The sequence below is a fragment of the Pinus tabuliformis genome, chromosome 2_1, assembly GCF_031772625.1.
Source record: "Pinus tabuliformis cultivar Carrire ecotype Pingquan chromosome 2_1, CPIR1, whole genome shotgun sequence".
NCBI classification, from domain to species: domain Eukaryota; kingdom Viridiplantae; phylum Streptophyta; class Pinopsida; order Pinales; family Pinaceae; genus Pinus; species Pinus tabuliformis.
In genome coordinates, this window is record NC_142299.1 from 750,882,765 (window position 1) to 750,896,141 (window position 13,377).

Consider the following 13,377-nt stretch of genomic DNA (forward strand, 5'->3'; position numbering starts at 1 on the left):
TTAAAAAAATCAAAAGAAACTTAAAATTTTAATTAAATTAAAATTACAAAAAATAAAAAAATAAATAGAAAAAAAATAACAAAAATACAATAAAAAAACAATTAAAAAAATAAAATTAAATAAATTGTTAAGATAAATAAAATAAACATTAAAAAAAATTATAAAAATTAAGATTATAAAAAACACAATTATAAAAAATCAAACCCCCTCCCCTCTCACCTCCCCTGACCCCTCACCTCTCCCTTCCCCCCTTGGCCCTCCGTCACCCCCCTCGCCTCTGACTTCCTCCCCTGTTGCCCAACGCCTCCCCTCTCCCCTCCCCCCTCAGCCTTCCCCCATCCCCCTCGGCCCCCTCTCCTCACCCTCGACCTTCCCACCCGACCCCTACCCCCTCCCCTCAAGAAACAACTTCAAAATAAACTGATGATGCCTGGTGGAAAGTGTTGCAAGTTAACCTAAGTGAAGCGACATCAAATTGGGAGTATCGTGGTTAAATCGTGGATAGGATATAAGCTGGTAATGCAGCATGCGGAGACATGATGGGATTGGTCGAATTAGACTCTGGTGGTCGAGTGAAAAAGTGGGCTTTGACAATCCAAGAATATGACGAAGCCTTGGAGAAAACAAAAACCTGACAAATTGAGGATGATTTAGTGCCTATGACCCAATTAAGCTAGCATTTATTAAATGGTACATAACCACCATAAGTCTAGGTGTAAATCTTATTCCTCGAGTAGGTAAAGGTTGGACAAGTCCCATGGTAATGTTGGACATGTGACAACATTTCATAAAACATTGAATGAAGTGAGCAGTGAGTATATTGAAGGCCACCATTGGTATATGTGTTTAATTTCCTTGAACCAGTGATTCACTTGCTTACTTTGAGTAGTGGTATATGCATTGAGTATTTAACCTTGTATGTGTGGTGACAGTTTATATGCATTGGGATGCAATGTTTTTTGAGCTACCAACATTTGAATACTTCTAAGCATCTATTGTTACCAGGAAGGATATAAAGTTGGTCATTGATATATTCAATTTATTCACAAAAGGATTTGGATGTCAGACTTCATTTTCTTTAGATTTTTTTTATAAATATTAGAATTCTCTTCATAAGATATCGTGACATTGTCAACGCACAAGACTGATATATAGACAAGTCATATTGAGAGTAATGTTGGGTGTATTTATATAAAAGTTGATAATTTTAATTTATTGAATCTTTATTTTCTCAAATGGCTCAAATTAATAATGTAATAGAGTTACTAAATACCCTCATACAATCCAATGTTGATGATATGGTAAAATTCAACAAAATTGCTCTCACAGACATTCGAACTTGCTTTCAAAATGCACAAGAAAAGATTGATTTTTTCTATATTGAATCGCAAATTCAACAATATGAGTTACAACAACATAAGCATCATGATACCCATCAACTACAAGAAATTCCAGATGTAGTACCCATTTGAGGAGCATATTTGCAGAAATATGCAAAGGTTCAGTTTGCACTTCCCAAGCCAATTATTAGACCTTGGGAAGATCTTTTCCATAACAAGAATATAATTGGTCTTGGATATTACAAGGATGAGTCCTTTCATATTCCATATTACTCAAAGCACATCTTGTTTCAGAGTGTTGGATTTTGTTTATGACAGTTCATCTTCAGTTGTTCGAGATCTTGCTCCTCTTCCACAAAAGTCACAACAAAATGTTAAATGCCAACATTTTGACTAAGTTGGCCATATGGAAGATCATTGTTTTGATATTCATCCATGTGAGCACTATCATAAAGAAACTCATTCTTCAAGCAAATGCTTCAAAAATAAGCATCGTGCAAGAACAAGGATTCACCTTGGATGGATCGCTTATTGGAAATGGGCATCAACAACGAAGAGTATATTTCATGAGAACTTGTTCTAGAGTATTGAACAGTATTGTATTTAAGGTTTCTCCATCATATCACCTTGCATCTGACAGGGGGGAAATGATGGTCATCTACAATTTTCAAATCCTCATCAAGCAAGCTTGAGCCATAACCTTCCATACTAGATTCAGAGTTGTAGCCAGAGGCATAGATTCCCTTGAACATGCCTTTGGTTGGTGGTTAGCCTTAAGCCATCTATGCAAGGTTGAGACTTCCCTTTTCAAGTTGAGCTTCTCCCTCTTCAAATAATTGGGGACACTTCCACTAGAAGAAGACTTTTGCTTTTTGCCAGTTTTGGAAGAGTTCCACAAATTACAGAGTTGGTGGTCATCCTTAAACCACCACAAGTTGAGACATCACTTTTTAGGTCAAGGTTTTCCTTTTTTTACATAGGTTGTAGACCTCCCTTTTCTAGGTTGAAGGTCTCCCTCTTCAAAGCATTAGGATCACTTCCTCTAGTAGAAAACTTCAACTTCTTTCCAGATTTGGAAGAGTTCTAGGAACTGTACTATGATTTCCAGTGTTGATGATCATCCTTAAACCACCCACTTATACCATCATTATAGAGAGCACATTCAGTCTAGTGTTTCCATGCATATTTTTTCATATTCTATATTATAGATATCTTATTGGACTCATACATACCTCTTCAGATTAAAGGGGGAAATGTTGAACACCTGCTAACAGTTGGTGTGGAAGCTAAAAAGTCAGAGGGAGTCGAAGGAACCACTTGGAATATGAAACCAAGGGTCACTAGACTTGTATAAATATGTATATCATGTGAATAATGAAATAATTCAAGGCTAATATATCCTATCTTCTTTCCATTCCATGTGTCTTTAACAAAAATAGAAGAAACGTTTACCATTTATAAATCGTTACTCGTAAAATCTACTAGTTATTGTTTTTGGACATAAAGTAATGGCCTGATTGTAAAAAGTAGACAAGCAATGTAGATACAACACATGAGCCTAAATCAGTGGAGTGCCTGATCTTGAGACTGGTGTTCAGCTTGGTGTTGGGCGTATTTCATGTGTTAAAAAAAAAAGGTAGTATGGAATACAATTATAAATATTTAAATGAAAATGATTTATTAACTATAGCCTTTCTTATTTCTACACTAGAGAATGTTCATGATGTGGCCAGAGAAGAGGAGGAACATATGGCCACATCTAAAATTATTCTACTTACCTCCAGTATTGAAGCGGGTAAAGAACAATACACTACTCCTTTCATTAATAAAAATTTCATAATAATAATAAATATGAGTTTAGCATTTCTTTCTTATGGCATTTGATGACCCCACTTGAAACAACATAGTCATAGGTCTAAGTCAGTAACAACACATATTACACTAGAGACCACAACAACTGAATGATGCCAAAATCAATAGAGTTTGGCTAATTACATATTAAAAAAGAGAAAGTTGATAAAAAATGGCTGAAATTGTTTATTTAAAGCCTATTTTTTTTAGTACCACATTTTTTACTGAGAGGTTGAATGCCTCATGGCATGTGCACATGTAACTTTATACTATCTTAATAAAAACTTGTGATTTTTTCATTGCAAATAATTAGAAATATTTTGTTTCATATTGTGTAAACATACTTTTTGTGATACAAGGAGGGTGTAGAATACCATATATTTGATAAATTCATGGTAGATGTCAATTAACTCTATTACAAACGCCAAGAGCCTATAATTAGATCCATGTGTTAAACTAAGGCTTTACATAATTTGTGCCCATGATAAGTCAATCAACTACTAATTTTTATACCTATCCCACTCCACCATACACTACCACACTCCTAATTTAGGTGCTAGCTACTCCTGCTTCAATGTCTAATCACAACAATTTGTGATTATGATGACAATTTAAGTACATATGTGTGCAATGTTCATGATGGGACATATGAATTGTCCTCCCCCAATTTCCCATCAATTATTATAACCTTAAATGCGCTAGCACTAGTCTATCATCTCAAAATGAACCGGAAGATGAAAATTTACAATTTTTGTCATCATCACTTCACACTAACTCATGAATGAACCTTTCTACATATTATATGCATGAATTTATGGAAGGCCACCCCCTCTACCTATCCTATGATTGATTGTGACAACAAGTGAATAAATGAGAATTGACATATATTTGTTGATAAGATCCCCTACTTATAAATTTTACGTTGTTCACATGTTCTCATAATCAATCATAGGCTAGGTAGAGGGGTTGGTCTACTAGAAATTCATGGATATAGTCTGTAGAAGGTGTCATCTATGAGACAATGTGAAGCGATGACGATGGACATGGTAAAATATCACCTCGTCATTTTGAGATGGTGATGACAGACCAATGATAACCCATTCAAGGTTATAATCATTGATGGGAAATGTGGGGAGGAAAATTCATACATCCCATCATAGAAATTACACTCATGTGTACCTATATTTTCATTATAATCACACACTGTTATGAATTGACAACTAATATATGTTAGAACTTTGTTAGACTAATATATATTAGAAAATGAAACTAATATATAGATTAGTTACAATAAATATAGTAGAAAATATAGCAGCCATTCCAATAGTGTCAACCAAGCCATCATAAAAAAAAAAAGAAAAAAATTGATTATAATAGTTATGTCATTAGAAACATCGCATACCATATTATGAAAACATTTTTTCGATGATAACCTTTTTTGAGATGAAGTATTTTGTGTCTATAATTAATTAATTAATGGATGAATGTTATATGTTAATGAATAATTTCTTTATGTCTCTTTTTGTACATGAAGTTGTTTCATAATATGTAAACATAAGTTTGATGATAAATTTTTTTGAGATGAAGTATTTTGTGTCTATGATTAGTTAATGAATGAATGGATGTTATATGTTAATGAATAATTGATATATGTGTCTTTATGTACATGTCATTTTTACATATTATCTAAACATATTTTTTATGATAATTATTGAGACGAAATATTTTATGGGTTTACGAATGAATGAATGAATGTTTGCTATTTTTTTATGTATATTAATGTCTTTATTTCAACTATTTCCTATATTGTAGATAGATTGGCTACTCGAGAATTGAAATTTATGTCGGAGGGGGGGGGGGGGATGGGGAGCGTGAGAGCTTACACCTTCAGATGGTTGGCCCTGTTTAGTAAAGAATACATTAGGGTTTGGATAATCTTGCAGAAAAGCACCCTCAATCCAACAAAGCACCAAAAAAGTCAATGGTTACTTCACTGTTGCTTTTTCGAGTGAAGGAATTTTTGCTCGAAAATTAAACTACTCCAACAATTTATTCTTGAAACCAAGAGGAGATCATTTAGGTAATCATGTACACAAGTCCTTTTCTATGTAATATTAATAGGTATATATTTTCATCATGTCTAATATATCACCCAAATCATGGTGGGGAATTGAACATATAAATTCACATAAAGGAGTGCCTTAACAGGGCACCTGATAACCATATATCCAAGACCCCGTGGAACATGCACACACACACTTATTTTTAATTATTATTTATTAATGCAATTAAGTTTAATATTTTGTAAAATTTGATCTAATTTTGTCTCATTGGTCTCATGAATATGTGTAGGACAACTAATTTTAATCCAGATGTTGAAGTGGAACAAATATCTTAAACAAATAGCTCAAAATGGTAAGGGTTTAGGTGAGAAAATAATTTTCCTTTTATATTTATGTTGTACATGTATTGGATGAGTGGGAGTTACATAAAGTTATATAAGAAATAATAAACTTTTCCATGAGATGTTTTTATGTAGTATTTATATTTCATTGACAATTGTGTTTGTACTTGAGTAAGAGACCATAAACTTTCATTTTTCATGTAGGGCTATAGGAGAAATTCTTACTCTATTAATTGGGTATAAGGTGCTGGTATGATTTTTTCTTCTATTTTATTAATTATTCATCACATATAACTTCTCCTCCTTCCTTTTTTTTATGGGTACTTTCATTCGTATATCTAGATTTGAAATTATTCATATACATGAAAAAAATCATCGAAGTAATGGTCAAGTTTAGCCTACCAAGCGCTTGGCTACTAGGTGCATGATTTAGTTTTGTGTTGCATTTGATTTCAAAAAATGTTTTATTTCTACATTTTAAATCTTCTAAGACCATTGATGTTGAGAAGAACTAGGGAAAACATAATTAAGGTTTATTTTATATTGCTTTCTCTTGTTATATTGGCAATTATTGTGATATAATGTTAGTTCATCATCAAGCCAATGCCAATAAAGAAGATCCTAATGGAAACAAGAACAATGGAAATAGAATCTAGACAAGGCAAAAATCCTTGAATAGGGGAAAAATCCAAAAACATCTCTTCTTATAGAAATTCAGGAAGACATCCAATACATTTGATCAAGATAACTCACCAGTGATATGCCAACCACCCAAACAACAATTCTTATCTCTATAACTCGGTTTATTGCTCTTCTCTAACTAGAAATACAAACAGAGATAACTTTCTTCCCATACATGTTGTTGGGCCATTAATATGCTATTATTATTATCACTTTTGAACACTTATTCCACCGATTTCTACTATTCTTCATCATGTCATTTATTATAATTTATTATATAAATCAATTTTATGATGATTTATGCTTCTATGAATGAATATTATTTATTCTCCTTTATTTCTAATAAATTGATGATTATGCATGATTTTATCAATGATAGTTTTAATAAATCAGTTATAATAGTATTCACCATTTTTAGCCTCCAAGATAATTTCCAGATTGAAGATTTGATCATTAAAAGTGCCAACTCAGAAATTCACTAGAATAAGAAGTGAAGGTTTTACGGTTAAGATTCTGAGGAAATGAAGATGAATCTAGAAAATCTGGAACATGGGTTTTGTCCAGAACGGACCCAGTTAACTTCATTATAGAACAGTTTTCCCAAATTTGGCTTGTACTGAGAGAAACGTAGGGTTCTTTGAGCACGATTTTCTCAGATTTGTTGTTGTGGCCGTCCTCCAAATCTCAACTGCAAAGCCAAATTCGTCTTGCTCTTGTTGAAAGCTGGATGGAAATATATCTTCTTGTTTATCAATTGATTGGAAAAAATCCAATTTTGTAATGTAAATCATGTTGTACTTATCTTTATTGTAACTTCTCTATGATCTCTCTCTATTTAAATGAAAACAGAGATCATAGATGAGGATGATTTGGGATTGAAAAAATGATGGAATTGAGGATTTAGAATTGGATATTTAAATTTAAAAATTCATGATAGGATGGGAGGAAGAAAGGATTGTTTCAGGCTGTAAGTCTCAAAGCTGTTGTTTTTGTAATGATTTTACCATTTAATGATTAATACCTAATTTGGGAGTTGTTGTTCATTCTTTTCATCTGAAGCAGCCCAGCAGCATCCGCTGGCGACTAAGGGCCCAGCCTCTGGTGGAGTACGCTGCTGCTATGTATCATATCTTTACAATTGTTGTTATGTGATGGTTTGATTTATTTCCTATTCTTTTGAATTGCATTATTTTACAGTTTCATGTTTTTATAGTGTGCTGTTAGAATATTTTATGGAATTGTTTTATTGCACAAGTTGAGATTGAATCGCGTGGCTTTTCTTTTCCATCATAACAGAGATTATTATCCTTTTTAACTTATATTGTTATGTTGTTCATTTCAAATGTAAAGCTTCACTGTTCATTTCAGATTGTTGGTTATTCGATTCCATTAATTAGAGTTTGATGTTCAGATTCATTTAATTACAGTTTGCTACCCATTTACTTTGTTGTTCATTTCTGTTGATTAATTGCAATAGTTTGCTTTTAAAGAGTTTTCCTAGTTTACTTCCAATGGCAGCTTTAGTTCAATTTTGATTTCCTTTTAATTGCTTTAAAGCAGGACTGTCAACTGTAGAGAACATTGGTTATTGCTTCCTCGTTCCCAGATTGATTGTCTTGTTCCGGTTTGATTTCAATTGCATCAATCTCTAGAGGAATGAGTTATTGCTACTGTATCCTCAATTGATGGTTGCTTGAGTGAATGATTTAGTTTAAGAACATTTCAGTTTCTTGCGATTCCATTTCTTAATTGTTGTTCCATTTCTTATCTACCGTTCCATTTCCTGTTATTGACATTATCTTTTCTTTGGTGTGAAGAACGATCTGAAACTGTAGTGGGCATTGGCATTTGTTGTCTAGTCCCCAGATTGATGATCTGTTCCTCGATTACTTTTGGTTACATCAGTTTCCAAAGGGATGAGTTATTGCTACTGGACCCTTGACTGATACATTGCTTATTTTTCTGAATGCATGATTTAAGTCTTAAAGTGCTTTGTTGTAAGTAGATTTTATTTCCAGCTTTCATTTACTTTTGCATTTTGAGCACTATGCTGCAAAACATTACTCTTGAGTAAATAGCCGCTTCAGACTAAGTACACTCTTGAAATAAAAATTCGTCCCTGGGTTGATAATTAATGTGAAGGTAATTAGGAGTTCAAAAGACACCTTTTGATCGCTCCACATTTTGGCGCTGTTGCTGGGGAGAGTGTAGCCATTTCTAAAGAGTAGTGTGAATCTGATGAGTGCCTGCTAAGAAAGAATTGGGTATTAAAAACGGAAGGTAAGAACCTGCGTATGGAGCATGTAACAGCCCTTCTCCCCCGCCCGCTTTCCGGCAGATTTGTTAATTTTTTTGGTAGAAATAGATGTTTGAATTTTTGAATGACTAGGAAAAAGATAGAAATTAAAAAAAAAAAAAAAAAAAAAAACAAATCACATGATTTCACTCAAGTGGTGATGTAAGCACCACCCATTTCATTAACTAATTGACAGGAACTTGGAAGAAGGAGCTTTGAAGGAACACATGAAGAACATCTTATATTATGGTAAGAAATGGCTCACGTTTCTACTTTTGAATTTCCTATCAAAGATCTAGGAGGAGTGACACAAATGCACATAATTCCCCCATCTTCTCTACCAAATTTTCATGGCTTGACAAATGAAGATCCAGATACATTCTTATTTGAGTTTGAAATACCTTGTAGAGGATATGATTATTGTACTAACGATCAAAGATTGAAAGTGTTTCCTCTTACTCTAAAAGAAGTAGCTCTCCGATGGCTCATGAGCCTAGGTGGGAACTGCATCCAAACATGGGAGGACATGAAGAACATATTCTTGAAGAAGTACCAAGACTATTGCAAGGCAAATGAAGATATTTTCAATATGATACAAGGGGAAGATGAAAGTTTGGAGGAATATGTAGATCGATTTCAATACAACCTTCAAAAATCAAAATATAAGCATTTGGAAACAGAGATCTTAAAAACACTCCTTCTTAAAGGAATCAAAGATGAATTTTTAGAACTCTTAAATCTGATAGGAAAAGGTGATGTTTTTCAGTTATCATATGATGATGTTTTTGAATTGTGCATAAGGTATTCAAGAGGAATCTCCAAGGCTGGTAAGAATTCTAGAGATGTTTGCTCTTTCTTTTCCAAATCTGCTACAAGAATAGGAGACATAAGAGCTGAAATCAATACTTTATTTGAAAATTTTAAAGTTGATTTTATTAGCTCTCTAAGTTCAAAATTGGATGCTTTGCAGGTTCGGAAAAATCAAGAATTTGATGAAGTGTTTTCCACTCATGACCGAAAGGAGCAGTCCATAGATAGTTGTTCTTCCTTATCTAGGATGGAAGTAGCATATCAAAGAGATGAAAAAAATGCAACAAAGTCAAAACCATGGAAATCATGGCCTACAGGTATGGTTCAAAACACTTCCTCTTCATTCTCTTACTTGCATAATCCATTATGGAATACTAATGTGTTAGGGCAGCCATGTCAATTTCAATATAACCACCAATCTTGTTTACAAGTTGGGCATGGTTCATCTTATGATGGCATGGCTACTCTCCCTCATCTTGTAGCACAAACATATTCTCCATATTTTTCACCAGCTCTTCCACAACATCCTAATTTCATACCAAATTCATCCACTCAACCCAATCAACCACATCATCACAATGCTCCATTCCTTACACATTTTCCTGCTCAACTAATTCCACACCCTCACCAAAATAAATTAGTACAACATGCTTACAGTGTTGGAATGCCAAATTTACCCAACCTTCCCACCCATTCTATCTCACATGTGCCATTAGAGAAAACTTACAATGAAATTCAGAATGTTTCAAATGAAAAAATTGTAGAAGCTATGGAAGAAAATGAGGTTTCTTGTAGGTTGCACCAAAAAACCATTTTAAAAGCTCAAGAACTTCATGGTATGATGGGAAATCAAGAAAGTAACGGATATATTGAAGATTGGTTTCTCTCCATCACGTGTTTTCATCATCACTCCATACTTCAACAATTTTTGATACCATCTTTTCAAGGGAAGTTGGCTTCTCATACCCTAATTTTTATCAACATGCATTTTTCAAATTTGGGTATGTGCATACGTAAAGCCTTAATTCTAAAACGGTTCCACTGGAAATACTCTTATACATAAATATATTCTATTCTCAAAGAAGAGTAGGATAGTGGAGAAAATAAAATAAATAAACAAATAAAACAAACACATCTTTTTTATTTTTATTTTTGTAAAGTTAGTTGTTTTTTGTTGCAACATTCTATGGAAATCAACATCGGTGATAAATTTTTTTCATTTGTGTATGTAGATGAATTATAATGGAAATAATAGTTCTACAAACATTTATATTCATTTTTATCATCAATATGAAAAAATGGTTGAATATCATTTTTTTTTGGCTTTCGGGCTTGATGAGATTTCTGGAAAAACAGTCGGGACAGTGATGTTTTGAGAGACCAAAAATGAATATTTTTAAAACCTGTTTCTACCCTAGGTGGCCCTTGATGTCTAATTTATAATCCAATTTGAACCACTCAATTTGGATTTGAAACGAAAAAGTTAGAAATAAAACATTGACAGGGTGTCTAGTTGGAAGCTCAGGAATAGAGTTCGGACAGTCCGTTTTTGGAGGCATAAATGTTTGAATTTTTAAACCCTATTACTATGGTAGATTCCCCTATGAATTTAGTTTACAATGCAATCAGAATCACTCCTTTTTGATGTCGTATGGGGAAGTTATGATCAAAATACTGACTGTCTATCGTAAATCAGCACTGTTAAAACTATGTCTTTCTGGCTGTTCCTTACAATATTTGACCTATCAATTCTTCTTTTCTTCAAAACCTGTTTCTATTGGAGATAAATAAATGAATCCACTTTCATTTCCAATTTGAATCATTTTTATCTGACATCAAATGAAGAATATATGCTTGAAATATCAATCGTTGGTCTAGATTGGGTAATCGAAAATGACTCTATTATGCAGGTTGTTCTAAACAAATTTGACATATCATAGCATTGAATTTTTAAAACATATTGCTACTAGAGATAACCCTTTGAATTAGCTCTCATTTTGCTTTGTAATCACTCAATTTTGACAAAAAAAAAAGAAGTTGTGATTAAAACACTGCAGGTTAGCATGATTGGCCACTGCTCTCCCGCAAGTGACAAATAGATTTTACTCTGTTATTTTCTCAATGGATTTGTTATACATGGTAACTACTTGTTGTTTTTTGCATAATTATTGGATTATGGGAGCCCGATCACCTCTCTTTCTCCATGATTTAATGTTTTATTGCAGGTAGACACTCGTTTTTACAGGTCCTGGGAAAATAAAGAAGGTCAATTTATGGACGAGTGATTTTCAAAGAAATTTTATGAAACAAAGGAATTTCATCCAACTCATTACCCAATGGATTCATAATAGAACAAATGAAGAATTTATTTCAATTTTAAGATTCATGTCTTATCACTGCTGCCAAAACATTTTTCAAAGGGATCATTTTTTTGACGTAACATCAGAGCTGTTGTAACTTAATTTAGTTATTTACATATTGTTTTTAAATAAAACGTTGTTTCTTTTCTGATATTGCTTATATTTTGTGTTTCAGGTGTTGCTTCATTCAAATTGTGACCTATCCTCAGCATCAATACAGTGAACAACTAATTCATTCTTTACGTGCTTGCATTTCATGCTTGTGCATTTTACTGTTCCTTTTCTGAAGGGACAACGTTTGTGTGCACTTTTGTCGTTTCTGCTGTTCCTTTTTCAAAGGGACAACAATTTCATTTTACTGTTCATTTTCCAAAGGAACAACACCTTTTTGGTCAGCAATTCATTTTGTTGTTCCTTTTTCCACGGTTCATTTTGCCGTTCCTTTTCCACGACTCATTTTGCTGTTCCTTTTTTACTTTTTGCTGTTCCTTTTCGAATGGAACAGCACTTCTGCACTTCCACGTTTTGTTGTTCCTTTCCGAATGGAACAACACTTCTGCACTTTCAGTTTTTGCTGTTCCTTTCCGAATGGAACAACACTTCTGCACTTTCACTTTTTGTTGTTCCTTTCCGAATGGAACAGCACTTCTACACTTTCACGTTTTGTTGTTCCTTTCCAAATGGAACAACACTTCTGCACTTTCACTTTTTGCTATTCCTTTCCGAATGGAACAACACTTCTGCACTTTTACCTTTTGTTGTTCCTTTCCGAATGGAACAACACTTCTGCACTTTCACATTTTTGTTGTTCCTTTCCGAAGGAACAACACTTTCCCATTTTTGTTGTTCCTTTTCAAAGGAACAACATTTTCACATTTTTTTGTTGTTCCTCTTAAGGAACAACACTTTTTCACATGCATTTTCTTTGTTGTTCCCTACACAGAACACCACTTTCTTTTTGAGTGTTTTTGTTGTTCATTTAAAAGAGCAACACTTTGGAATTATTTTCGAGAGCAACCCTTCCTTCCTCTTGTGGGATTATTCCTAATTCATCTCAACCACATTTTACTGATTCCATTTTATGGCATGAAGTACACTACTTTTATGAGGACAAGAATTATGGATTCTTTTGAAGTGAGTTAATATCATTCACGTTATGATCTTTAACAGGATAGCTCCTTGATGATAGATTCTTTTCAAAAGGGACAATTATTTATATATTACTTTACTGCATTGTTTTCTGTTGTACATGATACTGATTGATCATCTTAATACCATGCTAGTTCCATCCTCCCTGGTTATAATCTTCTATGTCTGTAATAAATGAGATTATGGGTATATTTTTTCTTTTTATTGACACGTTCAACTTCTTCCACCATCCCTGCTCTTAAGGAGTATTGAGCCTCCCTCTTTTTATCATAAAAATGTGTAATAACAACAAAATTTTGTTCGCAGATGGAGGATAGGGGGTCTCATTACGAGCCAGCCTACCGTGTTCATAAGGTTGTAAGAAAGTGACATTCCCATTATGGTCACCACACCAAGGTTATGATCCATTGGATAGCCAAATTATCCTTGGAATAGGAGGTCTCGTCACGAGCCGACCTGATCACTTTTGCTACATCCTAGTGAATG